This window comes from Somniosus microcephalus, chromosome 5 (assembly GCF_052327205.1).
Source record: "Somniosus microcephalus isolate GS21.2 chromosome 5, FLI_Smic_1.0, whole genome shotgun sequence".
NCBI classification, from domain to species: domain Eukaryota; kingdom Metazoa; phylum Chordata; class Chondrichthyes; order Squaliformes; family Somniosidae; genus Somniosus; species Somniosus microcephalus.
In genome coordinates, this window is record NC_140991.1 from 30,106,015 (window position 1) to 30,118,010 (window position 11,996).

Here is an 11,996-nt window from a genome sequence, read left to right on the forward strand (position 1 = left end):
TCTGTTTGAGAAGACAGGAACATTTGAATATACCTGCAGCTCACCACCACCCCCACCCCATTTAGAAATCTCTCTCCCTTCCCACCCACCCCATAAAAACAACAGACCTCTCCAGTTTTCAGGGGAATTGAGGTCTTTTATATACTGTACCACTCATACGCTGCCTTTTGATGTGTGTGGGTGTGTTGTGTGCGAAATATGCATTGAAATCAGGAGTGATCAATAAACCTAACGGTGTTTTTTTTTTAATCCGTGAAGCAGCGGGCAATGACGAGTATTTTAAGTGCAGCTATTGTCTTGTACACTTGGGGAGAAAAAAAAACAGCCGCGCGTGTAGACACAAGTTGGACTACCCGACTTGCTTACTGGTGTCACTTTTCAATCGGATAGACTGTAACCTCAATCAACCTAGTAAGATTTCAATAATAATTAACACGACCAGCAACAGTTCCTACCATCAGTAAAGAACATGTCCGCCCACAACGCCCCCTTTATAATCCAAATTATGTAAAATGCAAGATTGTAGGGTTGTTTCGATCCAACAACAATTTGCATTAATATAGCGCCTTTAAAGTAGTAAAACATTCCCAAGGTGCTTCACAGGAGTGTTAGCAAACAAAATTTGACACCCCAGCCACATAAGAAGATTTTTTTTTTTTAATTCATTCATGGGATGTGGGCAAGGCCAGCATTTATTGCTTATCCCTAGTTGCCCACCATTTCAGAGGGCAGTTAAGAGTCAAACCACATTGCTGTGGGTCTGGAGTCACATATATAAGCCAGACCGGGTAAGGACAGCAGATTTCCTTCCCTAAAAAGACATTAGTGAGCCAAATGGGTTTTACAACAATCACCATTTACTGATACTAGCTTTTTTTTTAAATTCCAGATTTATTTAATTAACTGAAATTAAATTCCCCAGCTGCCGTGGTGGGATTTGAACTCATATCTCTGGATTATTAATCCAGTTGCATAACCACTATGCTACCATACCCCCCCCCCCCCCCTCCAGGACAGGTGACCAAAATCTTGTTCAAAGAGGTAGGTTTTAAGAAGCGTCTTAAAGGAGTGGTAGAGGCGGAGAGGTTTAGGGAGGGAATTCCAGAGCTTGGAGTCTAGGCAGTTGAAGGCAGGGCAAGAATAAGCAAGAATGGCGAGGCTGATGGTGCAAAGCTTTAAGGACATGATGAGAGGATGGAGGTCTCACCCCATCCTTTCTCTGTAACCTGCTCCAGCCCTACAACTACCTGAGATCTCTGCGCTCTCCAATTCTGGCCTCTTGCGCATCCCCCCACTTCCTTCGCCCCACCATTGGCGGCCGTGCCTTCAGTCGCCCAGGCCCTAAGCTCTGCAACTCCCCCCCCAAACCACTTCGGCTCTCCACCTCTCCTCCTTTAAGATTCTGCTTAAAATCTACCTCTTTGACCAAGCATTTGGTCACCTGTCCTAATGTCTCCTTCTTTGGCTTGGTGTCAATTTTCAATTGATTGCACTACTGTGAAGCCCATTGGGATGCTTTACTATGTTAAAGGTGCTATGCAAATGCAAGTTTGTTATTGGTGCCCAGTTTACTAACATGGAGAGTTACAAATCCCAGCTGGGTCTTTGAGATGGGAAGCATCCTATGGTTGCTCCAGTGAGTCAAACTGTTAATTCAGAAGTAGCTGAAGTCTAAGAAATGGGGGTCACTTGGCTGCTGTGGGAGAAATGGGGTGCAGTGTGTGATATGGACACCCGAATGGAACCTAATAGGACATTTAAAAAGGAACAGTCCAAAATGTTAAAGTGAAGATAAGTTGCTCTACACGGTAAAGTGGACAATTCAGCGCATGATCAGTACCACTGCAATTGATACAACCTGCCCAGGTTAAGAGGAACATAGGAGAATCTCCTAGCTACTGAACTGATAGTCAGTTATACTAATGATACGAGCGAGCTTTTGCTTCAAAGTATTTTTCATCCATCCTTGCATGGCTGGGTTTTCTTCAGCCAAAACAGACATCGTCAACTGACCCAGAACTACATGTACCCTACATTCCAAGAGTGTTCCTGGTCACTGGTTAGCACCTCTTTCCTCCTCTTCATCTGCTCCCCCAACACCTTGGCAGAGATGATCTAGGGAATTATAGATGATAATCTACCAGCTGTGTCACAATTATGGAACATCAATACCCAGTCTATCAACTCAAATTTCTCTCCACGGATGTTGTCTGACCTGCTGAGTTTTTCCAGCATTTTCTGTTGTTATCCCAGACTATCTAGTTTTGGAGTGAAGGCACTCGGGAGCATAATTGAAAGTTAGTCAACCTTGCCTAATACGACTGGCATTAAGCCAGGCACCCATCCACTTGTTACGATGGAACATGCAGTACATAAAAGGAATTACAAAAAACATCTTAAGAAGGTTGAATAGATTATCAGAACTGGAAAAAGCTGGAGATGTAACAGATATTAAGCAGGTGCAGAGACGGGGGGGGGGAGGGGTTATCTTTCCTGCCTCTTACAAAAGTACAGGATGTTCTTTCTATTTCTTCCTCTCCTCCTAACCAACCCCCCCCTTGTCTCTGCACCTGCTTAATATCTGTTACATCTCCAGCTTTTTCCAGTTCTGATGAAGGGTCCCAGACCTGAAACGTTAACTCTGTTTCTCTCTCCACGGATGCTGCCTGGCCTGCTGAGTATTTCCAGCATTTTCTGTTGTTATCTTAAGAAGGTTCCTTGGTTGACCTACTCTTCTGTTTGCAAGAGAACGTGGGCTGAAGTTCAACCTTTGTTGTGCGGTGATTTGTTCGTACAGTCCACTCCAGCATATGGTTAACTGAGCATTTGTGCTTTACTCACTATTAGCAGCGGCCAGAACCCTGAAGTTGAATGGGCTTGTTGGAAGAGGACCTTGATGGCTTCAGCTGCCTTCCCTGCTCTAACACCAGGAATTGAAAGTTAGTCAACCTTCCCTGAAAGCTCCAGAGTGTTTCCACTCCAAAACTAGACAAACACATGAGGGAGAAAAGAATAGAAGGTTATGGCATAGGGTTAGTTGAAGAGCGGTGGGAGGAGGCTCATGTGGGGCATAAACACCGGCATAGACCAGTGGGGCCGAAAGGCCTGTTTCTGTGCTGTACCTTTTATGTAATCTTGAAACCCTTGCAACTCAAGGATAATACTTTTATAAAGGGATAATGTCATTACACAACTTGCATACGCTTTCTCGTCCCTTTCTCCAACAGATGACCACAATTCCCAAGTGTTTTGAAGATTGAAAAATAGTGCAACGTTTGGCACTAGTATCAATATAATAGACATTGTGTTTTTTTTAATCCCCACAATTATTTGAAATGTGTTCAGCTGATCTATTTAGTACTTCCGACCATCTAGATCTGTGAACTGAAACACAAGTGAGTAGAATTGAAGTATGCAGTCAGCATCATTTATTACTATTATAAATTTTTAAAAATTCCGGTCAAATTTGATCTCAGTATTTCACTCCTCTTTGAAAAAAGGCACAATTTTACCCATTTTGACCATTTTAGTTTTGATGGATTCAGATGGAAAAGTGACAGCTTAAATCCTGAGTCGATATACTCCTAGGGAGACTAATTGCAATTATGATTCAGTAATGCACTGTTAGAGGTGCCACCTTTCGGATGAGACGTTCAATCGGTTTCCTGTCTGCCCTTCCAGCTGGACGTAAAAGATCCTGTGGCGCTATTTTGAATATGGCCAACTCAGGGAGGACAATAAATAACTGCCTTGTGCGCATCATCCCCATCCCAACGAACAAATTTTAAGACAGATCGGCAAAAGAACCAGAGGGGAGATGAGGAGAATTCTTTTTGCGCAGCAAGTTGTTGTGATCTGGAATGCGCTGCCTGAAAGGGTGGTAGAAGCAGATTCAATAGTAACTTTCAAAAGGGAATTGGATAAATACTTGAAAAGGAAATATTTGCAGAGCTATGGAGAAAAAGCAGGGAGTAGGACTAATTGGATAGCTCTCTCAATAATAATAATAATCAACTTTATTGTCATTGTTAGTGCACAAGTGCAGTACAACGAAATGTAGGCTTGCGGCTCCCGAGAGTGCACATTTAGATTAAGACATTTAAACATTCAACATACATTTGGCTTGTAATACATTAACATAAACATAACCATAATAAAGTGCATTGGCAGATGTGCAGGCTTTAGAGTTTATTTGTGGAGTTCAGTAGGATGACAGCCCTGGGAAAGAAGCTGTTCCTAAATCTGGTCGTACGGGTGCGAATGCATCTGTAGCGTCTCCCAGATGGCAGGAGGGTGAACAGACTGTGGCTGGGGTGGGTAGGGTCTTTGATGATGGTCCATGACCTCCGTAGACAGCGTTTCTGGTATATGTGCTCTATGGTCGGGTGCCGGTAATGCGTTGGGCAGTTTTGACTACCCGCTGCAGGGCTTTCCGGTCATAGTAGCTACAGCTGTCATACCATACTCAAAAAGCTGGCACAGGCAGGATGGGCTGAATGATTCTATGAAATTAAGAACAAATCCAGTTTCATGCAAAGTTGACATTCCAGCTAAGGGATAGATATCACATGATTTTGAAAGGTAATTTCAATTTAAACTAAAACTTTCTCTATTCCTGCCATAAGACGGGGAAATACCACCCAAGTGTCTTTGTAAGCAAGCCTTAAAATACTCAAACTAAGTAATCCCAGTTTGCAGCAAAGCCTTTACAAGGAGTAAATAGATGCAATCTGAAGTCACTGACCACTGAAAAACAGGCAGTAAAAGCTCGGTCTCTACAGTGAATAGCCTTGCATGTCAGCCATGGCTCAGTTGGTAGCACTCGCGCATCTGAGTCAGACGATTGTGCGTTCAAGTCCCACTCCAGAGACTTGAGCACAAAATCCATGCTGACACTGAGGGAGTGCTGCACTGTCGGAGGTGCCGTCTTTCGGATGAGACGTTAAACCGAGGCCCCGTCTGCCCTCTCAGGTGGGCGCAAAAGATTCCACGGCCACTATTTCGAAGAAGAGCAGAGGAGTTATCCCCGGTGTCTTGGCCAATATTTATCCCTCAACCAACACCTAAAAACGGACTATCTGGCCATTATTACAGTGCTGTTTGTGGGACCTTGCTGTGCGCAAATTGGCTGCCGCATTTCTTATATTACAACAGTGACTACACCTCAAAGTGCTTCGTTGGCTGTAAGAGCGGTTTGGGACATCCTGGGGTCGTGAAAGGCGCTGTATAAATGCAAGTATTTATTTGTATATAGGACATTCAAATACATACGTATGGGTTTTTAAAAAATGTATTGCTGACATTTTTATTTGGAAAGATGGAATAAAGTTAGTGTGATATGAGAAATTGGGAAAGTAATTTGTACATAATGCTATCCTCGGAGGCTTTCAGTAAAATTGCTGTGTATAATCTGTATCTTCAAATTGTTTAATCCAGTAGAGACAACATTGCATTATTGACACTGCAACAGGGTAACACAGTTGCACACGACACAAAGCTTGATCCTTTGACGTTCTATAAAGTCTATATCGACACATTGCTGGAATAATGTTGGTCTTATTTAAGACTGTCCAAGTTGGCTGACTTACAGTGCCAAACAAGAGCACAGTTTGCTGCAGGGTATTCTGAAAGTGGCAGATTTGAGTTTGGTGTCAAAAGAACCAAAAGGGGGCAAAGAGACATTTACCGTGTAAGAATTAAGACCGGAGGTGAGGCAAAGGTCTGCGACAGCTGTGGCTCAGTGGTGGCACTGTCACCTCCGAGTCAGAAGGTTGTGGGTTTAAGCTCCACTCCAGAGACTTGAGCACAAGATCCAGGCTGACATTCTAGTGCAGTGCTGAGGTAGCGCTGCACTGTTGAAGGTGCTGTGTTTTGGATGAGATGTCAAACCAACTGAGTCTGACCTCTCAGATGGACGTAAAAAATTCCATGGCGTTATTTTGAAGAGGAGTAGGGTAGTCCTCCCTGGTGTCCCGGCCAATATTTATCTTCAACATCCGTAAAAAAAAATGACAATTTATCTGGTCATTACCTCCTTGCTGCTTGTGGTACCTTGCTGTGCGCAAATTGGCTGCAATGCTTCCTACATTACAACAATGACTATACTTCAAAAGTACTTCGTTGCCTGTAAAGTGCTCTGGGACGCCCCGAGGTTGTGAAAGGCGCTATATAAATGCAAGTTCTTTTTTTCTTTCTAGAAGGATTAGCTGAATTATATGGGCAATCAGGGATACGAGAAGGCTAACTTGAACAATCTGCCAAAGGCATCGGGATTAGTGCTAACCTGTTCAATAGAGAAGCAGATCTGTTGCTGAAGGTAAAGATTGAAAGGATGGTGATTTCCACAAGGGGTAGAGTTGATGAATTCAATTTTGTTGGACAAAAAAATATTCTCCAGAGTCACGATCATCCGAAATGCAAGAAGTCTTTGAAAAGTGATGGAATACGCTGGTCAAGTTTTCAGCCCACGTGGGGTCTCTGGTGCCAAGACCTGTATGTCGAGGAGTAAACAAGCTGTTCCCAAATGTCTACAACTGCTGTTCTTAATCCAACCCTTGAACCTGGAGATTAAGAGCAGCTCAAAAGGAATCACTCAGAATTTCTATCCTTACATAGTGATCATTTGGCACCCACTCAATATCTCGCCTTTATATTGTACCAGAGATCAGAAACTCAATGCTCAACTATAGGCACAGATTAAAATCACCTGGGGCTTTAGGCCTTAATAGGTATTTTTTCACCACTTATCCAATTCCCTTTTGAAAGCCACGATTGAGTCTGCTCTTTCCCCGTAGCCCTGCCAACTGTTCCCCTTCAAGTACTTACCAATTCCCTTTTGAAAGTTACCATTGAATCTACTTCCACCGCCCTTTCAGGCGGCGCATCCCAGATCGCAACATCTCGCTGTGTAAACAAATTCTCCTCATGTCCCCTCTGGTTCTTTTTGTCAATTGCAGGAAACTTCGCGCCGTGATGCCGATCTATGAAAACTTCCGGACAGACCAGCGCTAATGTTGAAGGATACGGAGGTTTTCATCTCCGTATCTGACAACAAACACTGTTGCTTAGCAACAGCTTCAGAGAGGCTTTCCAGAGACCGACTGTTTAAAAAAATGCTAGGAGAAGAAAAAAAAAGAAAAAAAACCTAACAGAACGGCTGCTGATTTCTGCCGTTAGATCGAGGTTTCCGGACATACAACCTCCGGATAAACCAGTTTCCTGTACCTTAAATCTGTGTCCTCTGGTTACCGACCCTCCTGCTAGTAGAAACAGTTTCTCCACATGTACTCTAATGAAAACCCCTCGTAATTTTGAACACCTCTATTAGATCTTCCCTTAACCTTCTCTGCTCTAAAGAGAACAATTCCAGCTTCTCTAATCTCGCCACATAACTGAAGTCTCTCATCCCTGATCATGCCCTAGCTGGTGCAAAAATACTGCACAACAGTAGTGCATTTATACTGCTCAAACAGTTTCTATGCAGAACTGTACAGCTGAGGAATATTTAAGTATGCCTTCAATTTAGTACATATTAGAAAGAAAGGGCACAATTGTTCCAGTCAAGATCTTAAGAAAGCATAACTGTATTGTTCATCTGAGTTACATTTGCACCTAATTCTGGGTTCACACTAGTACATTGTGTAACTGTTTCTGCCCTTTCCTGATCGATTGTTTGTTGGAGTCAAGGTCAATTAAACCGGAAACAATAAGGTTTTCTGATGTATTGTCGAGCTGTACTATTCAAGTTCTGCCTTATTCTCACTGGAAAGAGAACGCGTGCTTGCTGGTACAAAGAATTTGAACACAGTAAGGTAGTCAAGCCTATTCTCGTCCTTGATTTCAAATCCCTCCATAGCTTCACCCTTCTCTATCTCTGTAACCTACTACAACCCTCCGAGATCTCTGCGCGCCTCCAATTCCGGTCTCTTTCGTATCCTCGATTTTTAATCGCTCCACCACTGACAGCCGTACCTTCAGCTGCCAAGGTCCTAGGCTCTGGAATTCCCTCCTTAAACCTCTCTACCTCTCTCATCCTTTTAGATGCTCCTTAAAACCTACCCCAATATCTCTTTATGTGGCTCGGTGTCAAGTTTTGTTTGCCAACGCTCCTGTGAAGCACTTTGGGACGTGTTACTACATCAAAGGAGCTATTTAAATGCAAGTTGCAGGAATGACGTATGAAGAGAGATTGGGTCGATTGGGCTTGTATTCGCTAGAGTTTAGAAGAATGAGAGGGGATCTCATTGAAACTTATAAAATTCTAACAGGACTAGACAGACTAGATGCAGGAAGGATGTTCCTGATGTCAGGGGAGTCTAGAACCAGGGGTCACAGGCTAAAGATAAGGGGTAAGCCATTTAGGACAGAGATGAGGAGGAATTTCTTCACCCAGAGAGTGGTGAACCTGTGGAATTCTCTACCACAGAAGGCCGTTGAGGCCAATTCATTAAATATATTCAAGGAGTTAGATATATTTCTTAAGGCCAAAGGGATCAAGGGATATGAGGAGAAAGCAGGGACAGGGTACTGAATTTGGATGATCAGCCATGATCTCATTAATTGGCGGAACAGGCTCGAGGGGCCGAATGGCCTACTCCTGCTCCTATCTTCTATGTTTCAATGTAAGTTGTTGTTGTTTATTCAATTGGTTTTATGTGATTTTCTGAAGTGGTAGAGCCGCTGAGCATAAAGAAGATTGCTGCAGTTTTTAAGGCACCATGGGGGAAAAATTCAGTATCGCCCATTTTGGGGCGCTAATATCGGCCCGGTGCTAATTATCACCTCTGACCGCAAAATTCGCCTCTATCGCCCCTGGAGGTGATTTGAGCGCTAAATCAGGCGCTACACACCTCTCTTAAGGGAGCGAGGCGCTACCTCAGAATGCCACTGAAGCTCAGGCGATGCCAATTACCATGGAAGCCAGACAGACTGGCGGTGTTCAGTTCTTAAAGGGGAGGGGCCATCTTGCTGGCCAGCCACACCCTGCTCATTGCAGCCTTGAATCTCGGCCTGGAGAGACCTCAAAAGCAATTGTGTTGGAAGCACTAATGGCTAGGCCCAGGGAAAGACCTCAGCGCTTAGGAACCTCAAAACGACTGGTCAAGTTCGCGAGCGGTGCTAAAATCGCCGCGCTCGGGCGCTAAGTTCCTAGCGCCCCATTAGCGCCCCCCGGAGGCACTAACCAACCAAATTTTCCCCCCATAACTAAGGCAAGACACCATCAAATATCCTTACCATATATATTCAGTAAGTACCCAAGCCCAATTACATCCCTAGCACCACAGCACAATCTGGTTCAGTAACTCCAAGATGATTCCTCATTAACTGTTTGAGAAAATTGCAATATAAAAATAAAGATCATAACTACATGGAAAATGAGATGGGATTCAATGGAAGTCCAGTCACTTGCAACATTTACCAAAGTCCTTTGTTAGAAGAACATGTAGGTTTAATTGATAGTCATTTAAAATAATTAAGTATTAGGATATGGGCATCGCTGGTTGCGCTTAAGAAGGTGGTGGTGAGCGGCTTTCTTGAACCGCTGCAGTCCCTGTGGTGAAGATGCTCCCACAGTGCTGCTAGGGAGGGAGTTCCAGGATTTTGACCCAGCGACAATGAAGGAACGGTTATACATTTCCAAGTCAGGATGGTGTGTGATTTGGAAGGGAATTTGGCGGTGATGGTGTTCCCTTGCATCTGCTGCCCTTGTCTTTCCAGGTGGTGGAGGTCACGGGTTTGGGAGGTGCTGCCAGAGAAGCCTTGGCGAGTTGCTGCAGTGCATCCTGTATCCACAGAACTCTGGTGGTGGTGGGAGTGAATGTTAAACTGCTGGATGGGGTGCCGATCAAGCGGACTGCTTTGCCCTGGATGGTTTCTAGCTTCTTGAGTGTCGCAGCTGAATCCAACCAGTCAAGTGGAGAGTATGCCATCACACTCCTGACTTGTGCCATGTAGGTGGTGGAACGGTTTTGGGGAGTCAGGAGGTGAGCTGCTTGCCACAGAATACCCAGCCTCTGACCCGCTAAGTTGCCACAGCATTTATGTGGCTGGTCCAGTTCAGTTTCTGGTCAATGGTGATCCCAGGCTGTGGATCATAGGGGATTCAGCGATGGTAATGCCACTGAATGTCATGGAGAGGTAGTTAGTCTTTCTCTTGTTGGAGATAGTCATTGCCTGGCATTTGTGTGGCACGAATGTTACTTGCCACTTATCAGCTCAAGCCTGGGTGTTGCCCAGGTCTTGCTGCATGCAATTATCTGAGAAATTGCGAATGAAGCTTAACACTGTGTCATCATCAGTGAACAGTCCAACTTCTGATTTTATGATGGAGGGAAGGTCATTGATGAAGCAGCTGAAGATGGTTGGGCTGAGGACACTGCCCTGAGGAACTCCTGCAGCGATGTCCTGGGGCTGAGATGATTGACCTCCCAGCAACCACAACCATCTTCCTTTGTGCTAGGTATGACTCTAGCCATTGGAGAGTTTACCCCCTGATCCTCACGGATTTCAGTTTTACTAGGGCTCCTTGGTACCACACTCGATCAAATACTGCCAGGACACTGGGACTACCTCCCCTGCTCTTCTTCAAAATAGCGCCATGGGATCTTTTATGTCCACCTGAGAAAGCAGACGGGGCGCCTCAGTTTAACGTCTCATCCGAAAGACGGCACCTCCGACAGTGCCGCACTCCCTCAGCACTGCACTGCAAGTGTCAGCCTAGCATTTATGTGCTCAAGTCCCTGGAGTGGGACTTGAACCCACAACCTTCTGACTCAAAGGCAAGTGTGCTACCAGCTGAGCCACAGCTGGAGGGGAAAATAGAGGCTTCCAGCCTCATTACAATATTTAAATTGGCGTTCCACCCCCTGGTAGCGGGTTGGTCCGGGAAAACTGGAAGTGGGTGGGTTGGAGGCGGGATGAGGTCAGGAATCCCACTTTTAACAATTTAACTGCCCCCACGCTCCAAACCCACCCTTTTTTTTTTAGGGGAAAATTCCAGCCATAGAGCCTGGGTATTGGTGGTTGCAGATATGTGAACAGGTGACACCTTGCCTCACCTGGTAACACTTTAGCTTCTGGGGAGGATGGTTGTAGGTTCAAGCACCATGTCGGTGTATAAGTGACACTCCATTGCAGTACCCGAGGAAGAGCTGCATTGCCGTAGATGCCACCCTCGTGTGAAGCATTAAAAGCAAAGTGCCTGCCTGCTGTTCCAAGGAATGCTAAAGATCCCACGGTACCATTTGGTGTCCACAGCAAGGGCGATGTCCTGGTGCCCTGGCCGACATCCTTCACTCGATAAATGGCAAACAGAACAAGAAGTTTCAGCTTGGCAATGCCTGTCCTGTCAGATGTTTGTATCTGCACAAGTCTTTCTGTAAAGTGTACAAAACCGTCAGGACGTAGTATTTCGAGGATGATGCATCCGTTGTGCGACGTCAAATTGTCATTCTACAGTTGTCGTAATCATCCTGCTGTATGCCTCAGAGACATGGACCATGTACAGCAGGCACCTCAAAGCACTGGAGAGGTACCACCAACGCTGCCTCCGCAAGATCCTGCAAATCCATTGGCAGGCTAGGCGCACCAACATCAGTGTTCTTGCTCAGGCCAACATCCCCAGCATCGAAGCTTTGACCACGCTCGATCAGCTCCGATGGACAGGTCACACTGTCCGCATGCCCGATACGAGACTCCCAAAACAAGCGCTCTACTCGGAGCTCCGGCACGGCAAGAGAGCCCCAGGTGGGCAGAGGAAACGCTTCAAGGACACCCTCAAAGCCTCCTTGAAAAAGTGTAACATCCCCACCGACACCTGGGAATCCCTGGCCCAAGACCGCACAAAGTGGAGGAGAAGCATCCGGGAAGGCGCCGAACACCTCGAGTCTCTTCGCCGAGAGCAAGTGGAAGCCAAGCGCAAGCAGCGCAAGGAGCGCACGTCAACCCAAGCATCCCACCCACCCGCCCCTTCAACCACCGTTTGCCCCACCTGTGAC